This window comes from Stegodyphus dumicola, chromosome 9, assembly GCF_044657685.1.
Source record: "Stegodyphus dumicola isolate Sdum_Otavi_A_Nest chromosome 9, ASM4465768v1".
Lineage (NCBI taxonomy): Eukaryota > Metazoa > Arthropoda > Arachnida > Araneae > Eresidae > Stegodyphus > Stegodyphus dumicola.
The window spans coordinates 187,749,597-187,761,597 of record NC_140776.1 but is presented as its reverse complement, the minus strand read 5'-3'; the positions used below and the strand labels follow the sequence as shown (position 1 = coordinate 187,761,597).

The following is a 12,001-nucleotide window of genomic DNA, read 5'->3' as shown; positions in this document are numbered from 1 at the left end:
TACGCTTTTTTACTAACAAAAATTCAAAACATTTAACATTACAGATTTCTTTTTAAATAACGAATGTGTCGAGACTGATAGATTTTAGAAGGTTATTAGATAGGACATTGATATAAGAAGAAATAATAAATAGACTCTGGCTGCCGACCGAAATGATCGAGTAGACCCAGGTTCGAATCCCGGAGAAGACATGCATGTAAATTGTCTGTCCCTTCATTGGGAACGGTGGTCTACTTATTAGATGTCTCCATGATGAAAGAACCACAGCTTCCGGTCTTAGTAGTTGAATGTCTATGACAATTCGTGCCGACCATTGAGGAAAAAAAGATCGAATAAGTAAAGCCCTAAAATCGATCATTCTCAGTTCTATTTGTTTGGTCTTTTCTAATTTTTGCTGCGGCTGAGCGGTAAAGTCGCTGAACACTGGTAGTTCGGTCCGAGGTTCGAATCCCGCGAACGGGCTGGCTGCATGGGCGTTTTCGTGTTTTTCCCCATGTGTAACGTGTATACGAGACAGTTTTCCTTAGAAAGTCCTCCACGAAGGCACCCCTCCTCTTAGGCAGATAGCCCTCGTGTGCTTTGCCGTAATTAAATACACACACTAATTTTTGCGTTACTGAAAATTTATGACCTAAAAAAGTAATCGAAATGTGCAGGAATAATCAATTTCGAAGTCAGGCTCCTATGTTATAAGTACTCATATTGATTGTTAGATGACGTTCATTTAAGGTTTCACTATACTAAATGAATTCTCCGAAATTGAATATAAATTACTTATTACGTAAAATTCTAAATCTCATGTACCTAAAACTTGTAGAGTCCTTAGGTTAATTGAAAGTAAAAAAGATGAAAAATACGCAACCGCCTTCGCTGGGAATCGAACCACGGACCTCTGGAATATCGGCCCAGCATGCTACCGTTACACCACGAAGGCACGCTAGGGAAGTGGGAGAAATACCTTATAAACTCATGTAAGATTATTTCAGTACTCAAATAATAGTTTATTATGGATAATTATTTCCTTTCGCATAAAGCGTGCAAATGAAGACTAATCTGAACTACAATTTCAAACGAGGAGGAGAAAATAAATGATGCGTGGTTATGACGACACGAGTTACTATCGCAAATGGTTTGGTTTGGTTTGTTAGATTACGTTAAAGCACTCGAGGGCTATCTGCCTTAAGGGAGGGATGCCTTCGTGGAGGACATTTTAAGGGAAAATGGCTCGTATAAACGTAACACATGGTAAAACCACGAAAACACCCATGCAGCCAGCCTGTTCGCGGGATTCGAACCTCGGACCGAACTACCAGTGTTCAGCGACGTTACCGCTCGGCCGCTGGTGGGCACTATCGCAAATGCAGAGGGCTGGCAACGACTTTGATTATTTTAAAGTGACAGATTATAGCATTTGTCGTAGAAATAATACTTTTAATTAGGCTCACCAGCGGCATAGTGGTAAAATCGTCGAACACTGGTAGTTGGGTCTTGGATTTGAATCCTGGAGAACATACTGGCTGCATGGGCGTTTTCCTGATTTTTCCCATGTGTGACGTGTATACGAGCCAGTTTCCTTTAGAAAGGCTTCCATCAAGACATCCCTCTCCTTAGGCAGATAGCCCTCGAGTGCTTTGCCATAATCAAATAAACTAAATATAATAATTTTAATGAACTAGCTGGTTCACCAACAGGTACAATACTTTCTTTCTTATGAATAATAAAATTATCATGATAATTAGTTATAGAAATGCACACTTTACCTGGAGCGCTGTTGGAGATGATATTGCAGAAGCCAAACCAATTTCACTGTAGTACAAGTAACCTTAAAATAAAGATGTAATTTCTTTTATTAGTATAAATACTCTTAGTGACAGTAAATCTAAATTTCAGTTTTTAAGAAATAAATTTCGCCTTCATCTTCTAATTTCATCAGAAGGAAACAAAATGAATATAACAAAGAAATATAAATATTTTTAAATACACTGGCTAAACCTTTTAGGAATCTTATATGACTGAATATTGGGGTGATGTTGGAAAATGGATTCTGAATCAGTAGAAATTCTGCACTAATCTAGTGCTTCGCATTAGAGAATAAAGAACATAACAGGGGTTGGACAAAAATATGGAAACACCTTTAAAAAAACATGTTTCTTTGCTTAATATGGTGTAGGAAACCCGTTGGCATCCAAAACAGCTTGCAGTCTTCTCGGAATGGATAAATACAGTTCTTGTATGTTTGCCAAGGGAATATTATACCATTCTTCCTGCAAAACGGTGCAAGTTCAGATAACGATGTTGGCGGTGGATAACGAGAACGCGCTTTCCGTTCCAATGTAGACCACAAAGGTTCGATATTCAGGTCTGGTGACTGTGGTGGCCAGGGGAGATGGGACAACTCATCCTCGTGCTCAGAAAACCAGTCCTGGACAATGTGAGCTGTGTGAACAGGGCTCTGTCGTCTTGGAAGACACCATCACCATCGGGGAACAAAGTTTGTACCATGGGATGAACTTGATCGGCCAAAATGTTCACATAAGTCTTGGCAGTCATGTGCCCTGACACAGTTATCATGGGGCTAGCAGAGAACCACGATATGGCTGCCCAAACCATAACAGAACCCCCGCCATGTTTCACTCTTGGCAACAAGCAGTCTGTATTATAGGCTTGAGATGGCGTTCTCCTGACGTAAACTCGGTCAGAAGTGGGAAACAATGTGAAAGAAGACTCGTCAGACCATATTACTCGCTTTCACTGCTCTATAGTCTAGGCTTTATGACTTAAACACCACCTTTTCCTGTTATGGGCATTAACATCACTGATGAGTGGCTTCCAAATTGCAGCACGGCCAGCAATTCCCTGTTTATGAAGCTCCCTTCTAATTGTTTTGGCACTCACAGGGTTCGGTAACACAACATTCATTTCAGCAGTAACTTTTGCAGCTGTGGTCTTCTTATTTTTCGTCACAATGTCCCTTAATGATCGTCTGTCACGATCACTCAGGACACACTTTCGTCCGCGCTGTGATTTAGCAGATGATGTTTTTCCGCTTTTCAAATATGCGGAATAAATCTTCGATACAGTACCTCTTGAAACACTAAACACCTCGGCTACCCTGCTTACGGAAGCACCTACCATACGTGCTCCAACAATTTGCCCACGTTCGAAGTCTGTTAACTCTGACATAACGGAATGACAACCTCACATAACAGTACTCCGACAACAACTGAACTGTTAAGCACATTTACGAAGTTGTATAGGTGGTGTCAGTAGTCAAAAACGCCAGCGCCACCTACATATTTCATTAAAATCAATCTTTCTTTTCAAACATGCATTTCACAAGGTGTTTCCATATTTTTGTCCATCCACTGTATGTTACAAAAATATACTTTTATTTACACAGCGAAAATGCGCAGCAATATACTTAATGAAAGCTCGTTCTCTAATAACATACTTTTTTTTACACTCAAGTTGCGCATGCGCATTGACAATTACCAAAGGAAGCTTGGCAAATACTGCCATCTATTGGATAAACTATTTGCTACAGAAATGACTATATATGAGTATATACTATATATGACTTGGGAAATATATATTTAGGTGTCAAATTGAGAGCCTTTGTAGAATACGTTTACAACATAGATTAAGTTCTAAAAAGAGGAATTAGATATTTTAAAGTGAAATATGTGTTCCTTTAATATTGCATTCTGCAGAATTACTTTGTTCTAAGTTTTCTAAACGAATCAGTATGAAGTATTAAAATAATTTAGCAGCGCTGAGACATACAGTATGCAAAGACAATTGTTTTAATTGGATAATATTGACTGCTTTACTATTGTTCTACTGGATTGAGGAAAATAATTACCGTACAAAGTCCGTAATCCGGACTCGTCGGGACTTCGGCGATTCCGGATTAGGGGGTTTTTCCGGATTATAGATCATCAATTTAAATCTGGTAAGATGACATGCAGAAATTATACAATTAAAATATGAAACCGTAATTCAAGAAATAAAGAGCAATTATGATCTAAAGGGTATCAAAATTTACAAAAAAAAGCTTAATATTTATTTGTTTACATTATTAAACATTTCTTTCAATGTAAGTTGTTTAAGTTGCTTCATTTTTTGTGCTAATACTTTCTCTTTAATTCTCTCTTCTATAAACAGACATAATTTCTTGTTCAGTTACAAAGTTCCACTGTTCAAGTCCTGTAATTGCTGTGTCGAGAATACCGACTAACTTGTCAATCGAAATTTTTTCGTTTTCAATAATAACTTCTCTGTCACTTTCTTCACTATCGAAAGCACGCATGTGTAAACGCTTTACTGGCTTTACGCGCATGCGTAGCGGACGCGCGCATCAAACGCGCATGCGTAATTTTTTGGCTTTGAGGTCCGGATTATAGATCATTCCGGATAATGGACATATGGATTACGGACTTTGTCCTGTATTAAGAGATTGACAGAAAATGCCAAATATTGAGTATACATAATCATTGACGGAAATGTAACCTTTTTTTTCAGAAATTAAACTTTTGAACTAATATATGCTGTAAGAAAACAAATACAGTACAACTCGCTTATAACGAGCTCTTACTTAACGAGAACCCGGATTTAAGGGGGAAATCGAAAATACTTGGTTGGTACAATGGGAGCATAAGTCGCTTTTAACGAGCAAATCCGGTTATAGTTAGCAATAGTTTTGGGATTCATACAACTTCTATTGAGTTCCACTTCTTCAGGTCAGCTAATCCTTTCTTGGAAAATTTTCTTTAACATTCCGAAGTCAAACGAAGGTTAATGATGAGTCATAAGTCCTGCGCATGCATGTCGGCGGCCTTTTTTTTTATCTTGGAGAGTGATCAGGTTTGAATTTTTCTTAATGAATTCTTCAAGTGTTATTCAGCCTATGGACCAAGGAATCATCAAAAGTTTTAAATCAAACTTGACGCACCTGATGATTTTGATGCTTCTCGATAGGAGAGGAAAAATAGGAACATCCTTGAAATGTTAATGAAAGCGTACTTAAAGGCGATACATTTAATGAATGATGAATTGAAAATAACGTTAATTTAACGTAACATCAACATGCATTACCAATTGCTTTCATAAAGCTGGGTTGGACATTTCTCAAGCGAGACAAATCACTGAGAAAGAAGAAAACATAGACGTCTTGGAGAATTTGGAAATGAACAGAGAAGAATTTGAAAATTATATGTATGTTGACGCAAATGTTATCAACTGCTTCCAAGGATATTGTGGCTGCAAATTAAGCAGACGGAGAAAATAATAAAGCGGCGTTGATAAATGCCACGAATGTGAATAATTTCAAGCTGAGCCGCCCCCAACGTCCTCAATGGCTTTTTCAGTGTGCAGAAGAACTTGAGAAGTTGTTCGAAGCCAGGGGTGCAAATGACGAAGTTTTTCGGGCCCTGAGTCTTCTCCAAAGAACAATAACACAAGAAAGAGACAATCAGGCAGTTCGAAGTAAATTAGCCAGCTTCTTTTGTACTGCACAGAAATGAAAAAAAAAAAAAAAAAAAAAAAAAAACCAATAAAAAGAAATTCTGAAAGGTTTCATATTTTAAATTACTTCCAAAGAGGCGTTTTTATAACATTTTGCGTGTTAACTTTATTTATTAGATATCATGATCTTCGCACTTAAACCATAAAATTCAGTTCAAGAGCAATATCGTCAAATAATTTTAAATTGAGCGTATCTTTAGAATTTCCGATACACAATCTCAAGCGTTGGAGATAAAAATGCTTTTTTTCTGTACAACATTGACATTGCTCGCTTTGAAATGCCTGAGTTGGTTAATGAAAAATTCGTTAAAATTTTACAAAACATTAAATCGATAATAAAACAAATTCCAAGTTTCAAATTTGGGCTTTCAGATGCTCATATTCGCAATAGAATTACGTCATTCAAAACTTGAAGGATCTAGGTACCGTTGTTTTATCACAGTGTGAGAAAAATACATACATTCATGCAGATTCTTTATTATTTAATTTCTTGAACTACAATACAGAGCGATAATATTTGGTGGCAACAGTTTGAAAAGTGAATCGGAGATTCAGAGTGATTCGAAAACAGTAGTCCCTCAGAGGCAAAGTCCCCTTTGGACTAATAAAATATTTATAATAATGCAAGTATGTATGAAATTTTATGATTATTTTTTCACGAAATCATTTTTTAGGAGCCTTAGGTTATAATGAGCAAATCTCGCGGTCGCTTCAAGATCATTATAAACGAGTTCGACTGTATTTTCTAATTTAACAACATCGATAGATTACTGCATTATGCCTTTCGTCCTTGTTCAGCAGTGGCATTAGCTTGTAGAGTCATTAGGTTAATTGGAAGCAGAAAAGATGAAAAATATGCAACCGCCTTCGCCGGGAATCGAACCACGGACCTCTGGAATACCGGCCCAGCGTGCTACCGTTACACAACGAAGCCACGCTAGGGAAGTGGAAGAAGTACCTTATATACTCTTTTTTTAAAGGTCGACTAGGATTTTAGGGGACCTAGTCGCCAAATCCTGGGTGCAGAGAATCATCATCCACAACCTTTTTAGTTCGGGCCCCACTTGTAGAGTCATTAGGTTAATTGGAAGCAGAAAAGATGAAAAATATGTAACCGCCTTCGCCGGGAATCGAACCACGGACCTCTGGAATACCGGCCCAGCGTGCTACTGTTACACCACGAAGGCACGCTAGGGAAGTGGGAGAAGTACTTTATATACTCCTTTTTTTAAAGGTCGACTAGGGTTTTAGGGGACATAGTCGCCAAATCCTCGGTGCAGAGAATCATCATCCACAACCCTTTTAGTTCGAGCGCAACTTGTAGAGTCATTAGGCTAATTGGAAACAGAAAAGATGAAAAATATGCAACCGCCTTCGCCGGGAATTGAACCACGAACCTCTGGATTACCGTCCCAGCATGCTACCGTTACACCACGAAGTGGGAAGTGGGAGAAATACTTTATAAGCTGAAGGAATGCTTACAGCAATGCTAGTGATTAAGGATAAAGTAAGAAATCAAACACAGACTCGCCTGATGAATGGATTACATTTAAAAAAAAGAAGAGTAAAATCATTAATAAATTACAGATTTTACTTCTTCTGAAAGCGTAACTAATTTAGCAGAATTTTCTAAAATAATGGATAAAATGTTTAGTGTATTATTAAGTGTTTCCAGTATTTTTCTGGAATAGGTAAATAGATTATTGAATAATTGTGCTCATTGTAATGTTAAACTCTTTTTTATGAGATACTGAAATCAGACATAAATGATGCAGTAAGATAAAATTTTAAAATTTATCTATTAATACGTACATTATTTATATAGATATCTTACTTTTAATGCGTGTATGTGTCACTTCTTGTAGATATTAAGCATTTTACTTTTTAACATATACAGTAACTTATATAAATGTTAAGTGCTTCCTCTAAAATAGGCCATGCGTAACGTGCATACGAGTCAGTTTCCCTTAGAAAGTCCTCCTCGAAGGCAGCCCTCCCCTTAGGCAGATAGCCCTAGTGTGCTTTGCCATAATTAAATACACAAAACACACCGCTAAAATAGGAACTTTCGTTATGGCGATTGGCAACTGAATTGTGTTCATAGATGCTGGCAAAGAAACTTTGCCAGTCATTTAATAATTTTCGAGTTTTACATTGATTCCTTTATGATAATAAAACGTTCTAATTAAATAAAAGGTTCTATTATAAAAGTTCTAAAATTAAAAAATAATTAAGAAGACTCTCCTAATGAATCTTTAACTGGAATCTTTAAATATTGTGCAGGAAATTGAATATTTTGCAGAAGGAAAAAAATGTCGAATTACCTGGATTATAAACCCGAAATTCAGTGCGATTCGTTTCGAGGTATTCCCATGTTGTTAGTTTAGAAAAGACTAATGTAGTATTTACTTCGTACGTTGCACCCAACTCCTTGATTATGGTGCAGCAGCAAATGTAAATTCCTTTTATCCTTTTCCATTTTGGGAGTTTGAGTTTTTTTCCCCCTCTTTACATGTAGTTGGCAGCTATGCTTCTTTTATTTTTTTTTGGCATTTTGTGTCGAATCACTATAAACGACTTATCACTCTTCAGATAGTTACAACCAAATGGTATATACATTGTACTAAAAGACATTAAATAATGAAGCATTTGCTTGTTTCTTGAACTGTGGAAACGGTACAACGGTACTTGCAAATTTTGAATGACGTAATCCTCCACCCGAATATGCTCATCTGGAAGCCCTTCTGTTTGTTACTAGTCCAAAGGGGCTTTGTTCCTGAAAGACAATTGTTTTCGTTTTGGGATTTTGCGTTGGTTCACTATAAATGTCCGTTTCACTTTTCAAACTGTTGCCACCAAATGTTAGAGCCCTGCATTATATTTGAAGAAATTAAATAATGAAAAATCTGCATAAATGTATGTATATTTCTCGCATTGTGATAAAACCACGGTACATAGAGCTATCGACTTTTCAATGACGTCATCCTACTGCGAATATGGGCATGTGGAAGCCGAAATTTGGAATTTGTTTTATTATAGATTTCGTATTTCGTAAAATTTTAACGAATTTTTGAGTAACAAGCTCAACGATTTGGAAGCGAGCAAGGGCAACAATCTACGGGGGGGGGAGGGACCTTTTTATTAATTTATTTATTTATGGATGGACGAAAGGATGGATGGGATGCGATTGGACGGAGGGAGGGAAAGACGGACGGACTGATGGAAGCTTTTATAGAATTTAACATTCTAAAATTTAATTTTACTATACGGATAATTTAATTTCTAAAATTTAATACTAATAATCTGTTATGCGCACTATACCGTAAAATAATGGACCACATATTAAATATTAAATTTCCAAAAAAAATGATTAAATCTGAAGCATATATTTTTTAATAATACCCAATATAATTATTTCAATTAAAAGTGTTTTATAGCTCTATCTTTGATTTTGTGAATAAAACAATACTTGAAAACACAGAACTTAGATCATTTTTCAAATTTTGGTTATTAGCCAAGGCGTTTTTTTTTATCATTTTGTGAGTTATGTTAATTATTATTTATTAAATATCATGTTCTTCGCAATTAAACTATAAAATTCAATAGTAAAATAATTTTAAATTGAGCGGATCTTTAGAATTTCCGATACAGTTACGCGCGCTGGAGATAAATATTTTTTTTTTTCTTTTTTTGCAGAGTGTTACCATTACTCGCTTTGAAATAGTTTATTTCGGTAATCAAAAATTCGTTAAAGTTTTATAGAATATGAAATCGATAATAAAACAATTTCCAAATTTCAAATTTGCTCTTTCAGATGATCATATTCGCAGTAGGATTACGTCACTCAAAATTGGCTGGCTTTAGGTACCGTTGTTTTATCACAATGCGAGAAGCGTACATACATTTATAGATTCTTCGTTATTTAATTTCTTCAAATATTTCTGTAACATTTGGTGGCAAAAATTTGAAAAGTGATACACCGTTTATAGTGATTCGACGCAAAATCGCAAAACGAAAACAATAATACTTTAGTGTCAAAGTCCCTTTGGACTGAAAATACGAGTAAAACACCAAATACAGGTAAAGAAGCAATTTTTACAAATAAAACTACAGATTTTATGGAAAAAGAAAAGCCATTCGACCTCCGGCAAGAAGATAAATTTTTCGGTGCGTAAAGCTGAATATTTACTTTTGGTCCCACTCGGTAAAAAGATACTGAAGGTGCAAAAACTGAATTCAATATTCTACTGAGTTTCAAACGAAAAAAAATATAAACAAATATAAAAAATAGTAGTTTGTTAGGCTTAACTCGCCAGTTTTAAACTGTGGATAATTCTACAACCATTAAACCACATAATTCAATCACTTTTAAAGGGAAAAAATGCACAATTAACCTATATATAAGAATTTAAAATGTATGCTCACCAAGCCTGGTAACACAGTGAGAATATATACATACAACTGGCGCAGCCGACTGCAGCGAAAAAGGGAGGTGCACAACTAAATGTTACAGCAAACCCATATCTAAAATTTCAGCGTTGTACCTCTATTTATTCTTAAGTTATGAAAGATATATACATACATACACGCAGAGGTCAAGAAAGAAGTCTTTTCTGAATGAATTTTACATCGAATTTGTAATCATTTTCCCCAAGAACAGTCTTATTCCGTCCGTACATACAGATGTCACTCAAAAGCACCTTTCAAGTGGTTTAGAGAGCGAATGGAATTATTTTTGTTGAAATATGATACCCGAAATTTTTTGCGATTACAATACTTTTTTTACATCGCACAATGAAGTAATCAAACAGGTGCTAATCCTAAACTACTCACCAAACTAATCCTTTATTGTTTGCTTTTGTTGTCTGGCAGCCGTATATTTTTTTAAACAGATTAAAATTTAATTTATAAAGAACTTTACATTTAAAAGTGTCAAGCTCCTTTTCCAAGTTTAAATTAAATATAACATAAAAATGACGTAAGTAGGAAACATGGAAAAGCTAAAATATACTAGAACAACCATTCAGGGAAAATAAAGAAATGAAATATATATATAGACTTCCATTCTATATGTTTCGCCACATTTTAAAATAACAAAGAGATTTCATTTTAAATGCAGAATTTTTTAATACTCTTATAAATTTTGAATGATAAATTATAGCACTTACTTTTCGTAAGCAGCATAACATATTCCTACCGCACAAGATTTTACCGCTCCTAAAATAAAATAATCAGAAAAATGCCAAAATAAGAGATCGAAGAATAATACATTAAGAACAATCGTAAAACGAACTATATATACAAAGAGCCTTGCAATGCAATACGGAAAAATTTGAGGATAACAATTAGATTTTATTTTAAATGCAGATGATAATATACTCACTTTGACAATATCGAAAATTAAAAATAGCATCGTCCGTTGACAATTATCAGACAGGCAGTGACCGTGAAAGTCACTTCGCAATTCAAACAACTTTAGCAAAGTGTCTAAACCACATTTGATGTTTTATCGCTTTCAACAAATATGCCAAATTTCAAACGCGCCAATATATAAATCCACGCATATCTTCGGAAATTTTGAATAAAAAACTGTAATTTTTTTCAGGTATGCTTAGAAATACGTCTACTTTAAGATGATGGTAAAAAGTTTCTAGGATATAATTATAATTTTTTTTCAAAAATTTATAAAAATTATTTAAAAATACAAGTTTAAAAAATAAATCATAAAAAACTGTGCAACTTTTTTTTGGAATGAACTTGAATTTCGAATTGTGAAAGGAAGAAACAAATAAGTTTAATAAAAATAAGAAAGATTAATAAATTGTTGGGATTTATATTTAAATTTTAGTTCACACTTTCTTATAAGCCTTCATTCCCCTAAGTGTCAGTGCCAGAGTAGTTAAATTTGCTAGCGCGCGTGAAGTGAATGCAAATTTTACTTTGAGGAGAAAAAATTTAAATATTGAGTTTTTCAGAAGGGAAGTGGGACTATATATCAGATTTTCCTCACCCTGGTTTGGACAATTACTCTCTGTTACCATGTTTTGCCGACGATACGGCGATTGCAATTAAATCCATCCAAGCTAATCATGCAATAAACAAAATGCAAAATTGCTTCTATGCCGTAGAAGACTGGTGCACAAATTGGCGCGTAAAAATCAATGCTAGCAAGTCAAAACTTTTAATTCTTAGCAAAACTAAGAAAAACATTGCTTTTAAAGATCTCTAACTTTTTCAGGAAGCTGTTCCTTTGGTTACAAAGGCGAAAAACTTAGGAATTATTTTGAACCAAAGGCTCCCATGGTCTAACCACATTAATAGTGCCAAGAGCAAAGCCATGGGCATAATATGCAGATTTCTCCGGGTCATTGAAAAATATTCAAATCTCAGCTTGCGTACCAAAAAAACCTTTTATATATACCACTTGCATTCGACCGATACTTTGTTATTCTGCTTCTGGTTGGAACACGGTCACTCA

At 35.2% G+C, this 12,001-nt stretch overlaps 1 long non-coding RNA gene across 1 annotated transcript in view; it reads right to left on the bottom strand.

Moving 5' to 3' along the window:
- Positions 1–10,735, bottom strand: part of LOC118197615 (uncharacterized) — a 33,744-nt gene extending 23,009 nt beyond the window's left edge. The window contains exons 1-2 of the long non-coding RNA XR_015043243.1: positions 10,692–10,735; positions 1,761–1,822 (exon numbers count right to left, since the gene is read on the bottom strand). This is a non-coding gene — a long non-coding RNA (uncharacterized LOC118197615). The remainder of the gene's footprint in view (positions 1–1,760; positions 1,823–10,691) is intronic.
- Between the last annotated feature and the right edge of the window lie 1,266 nt (positions 10,736–12,001).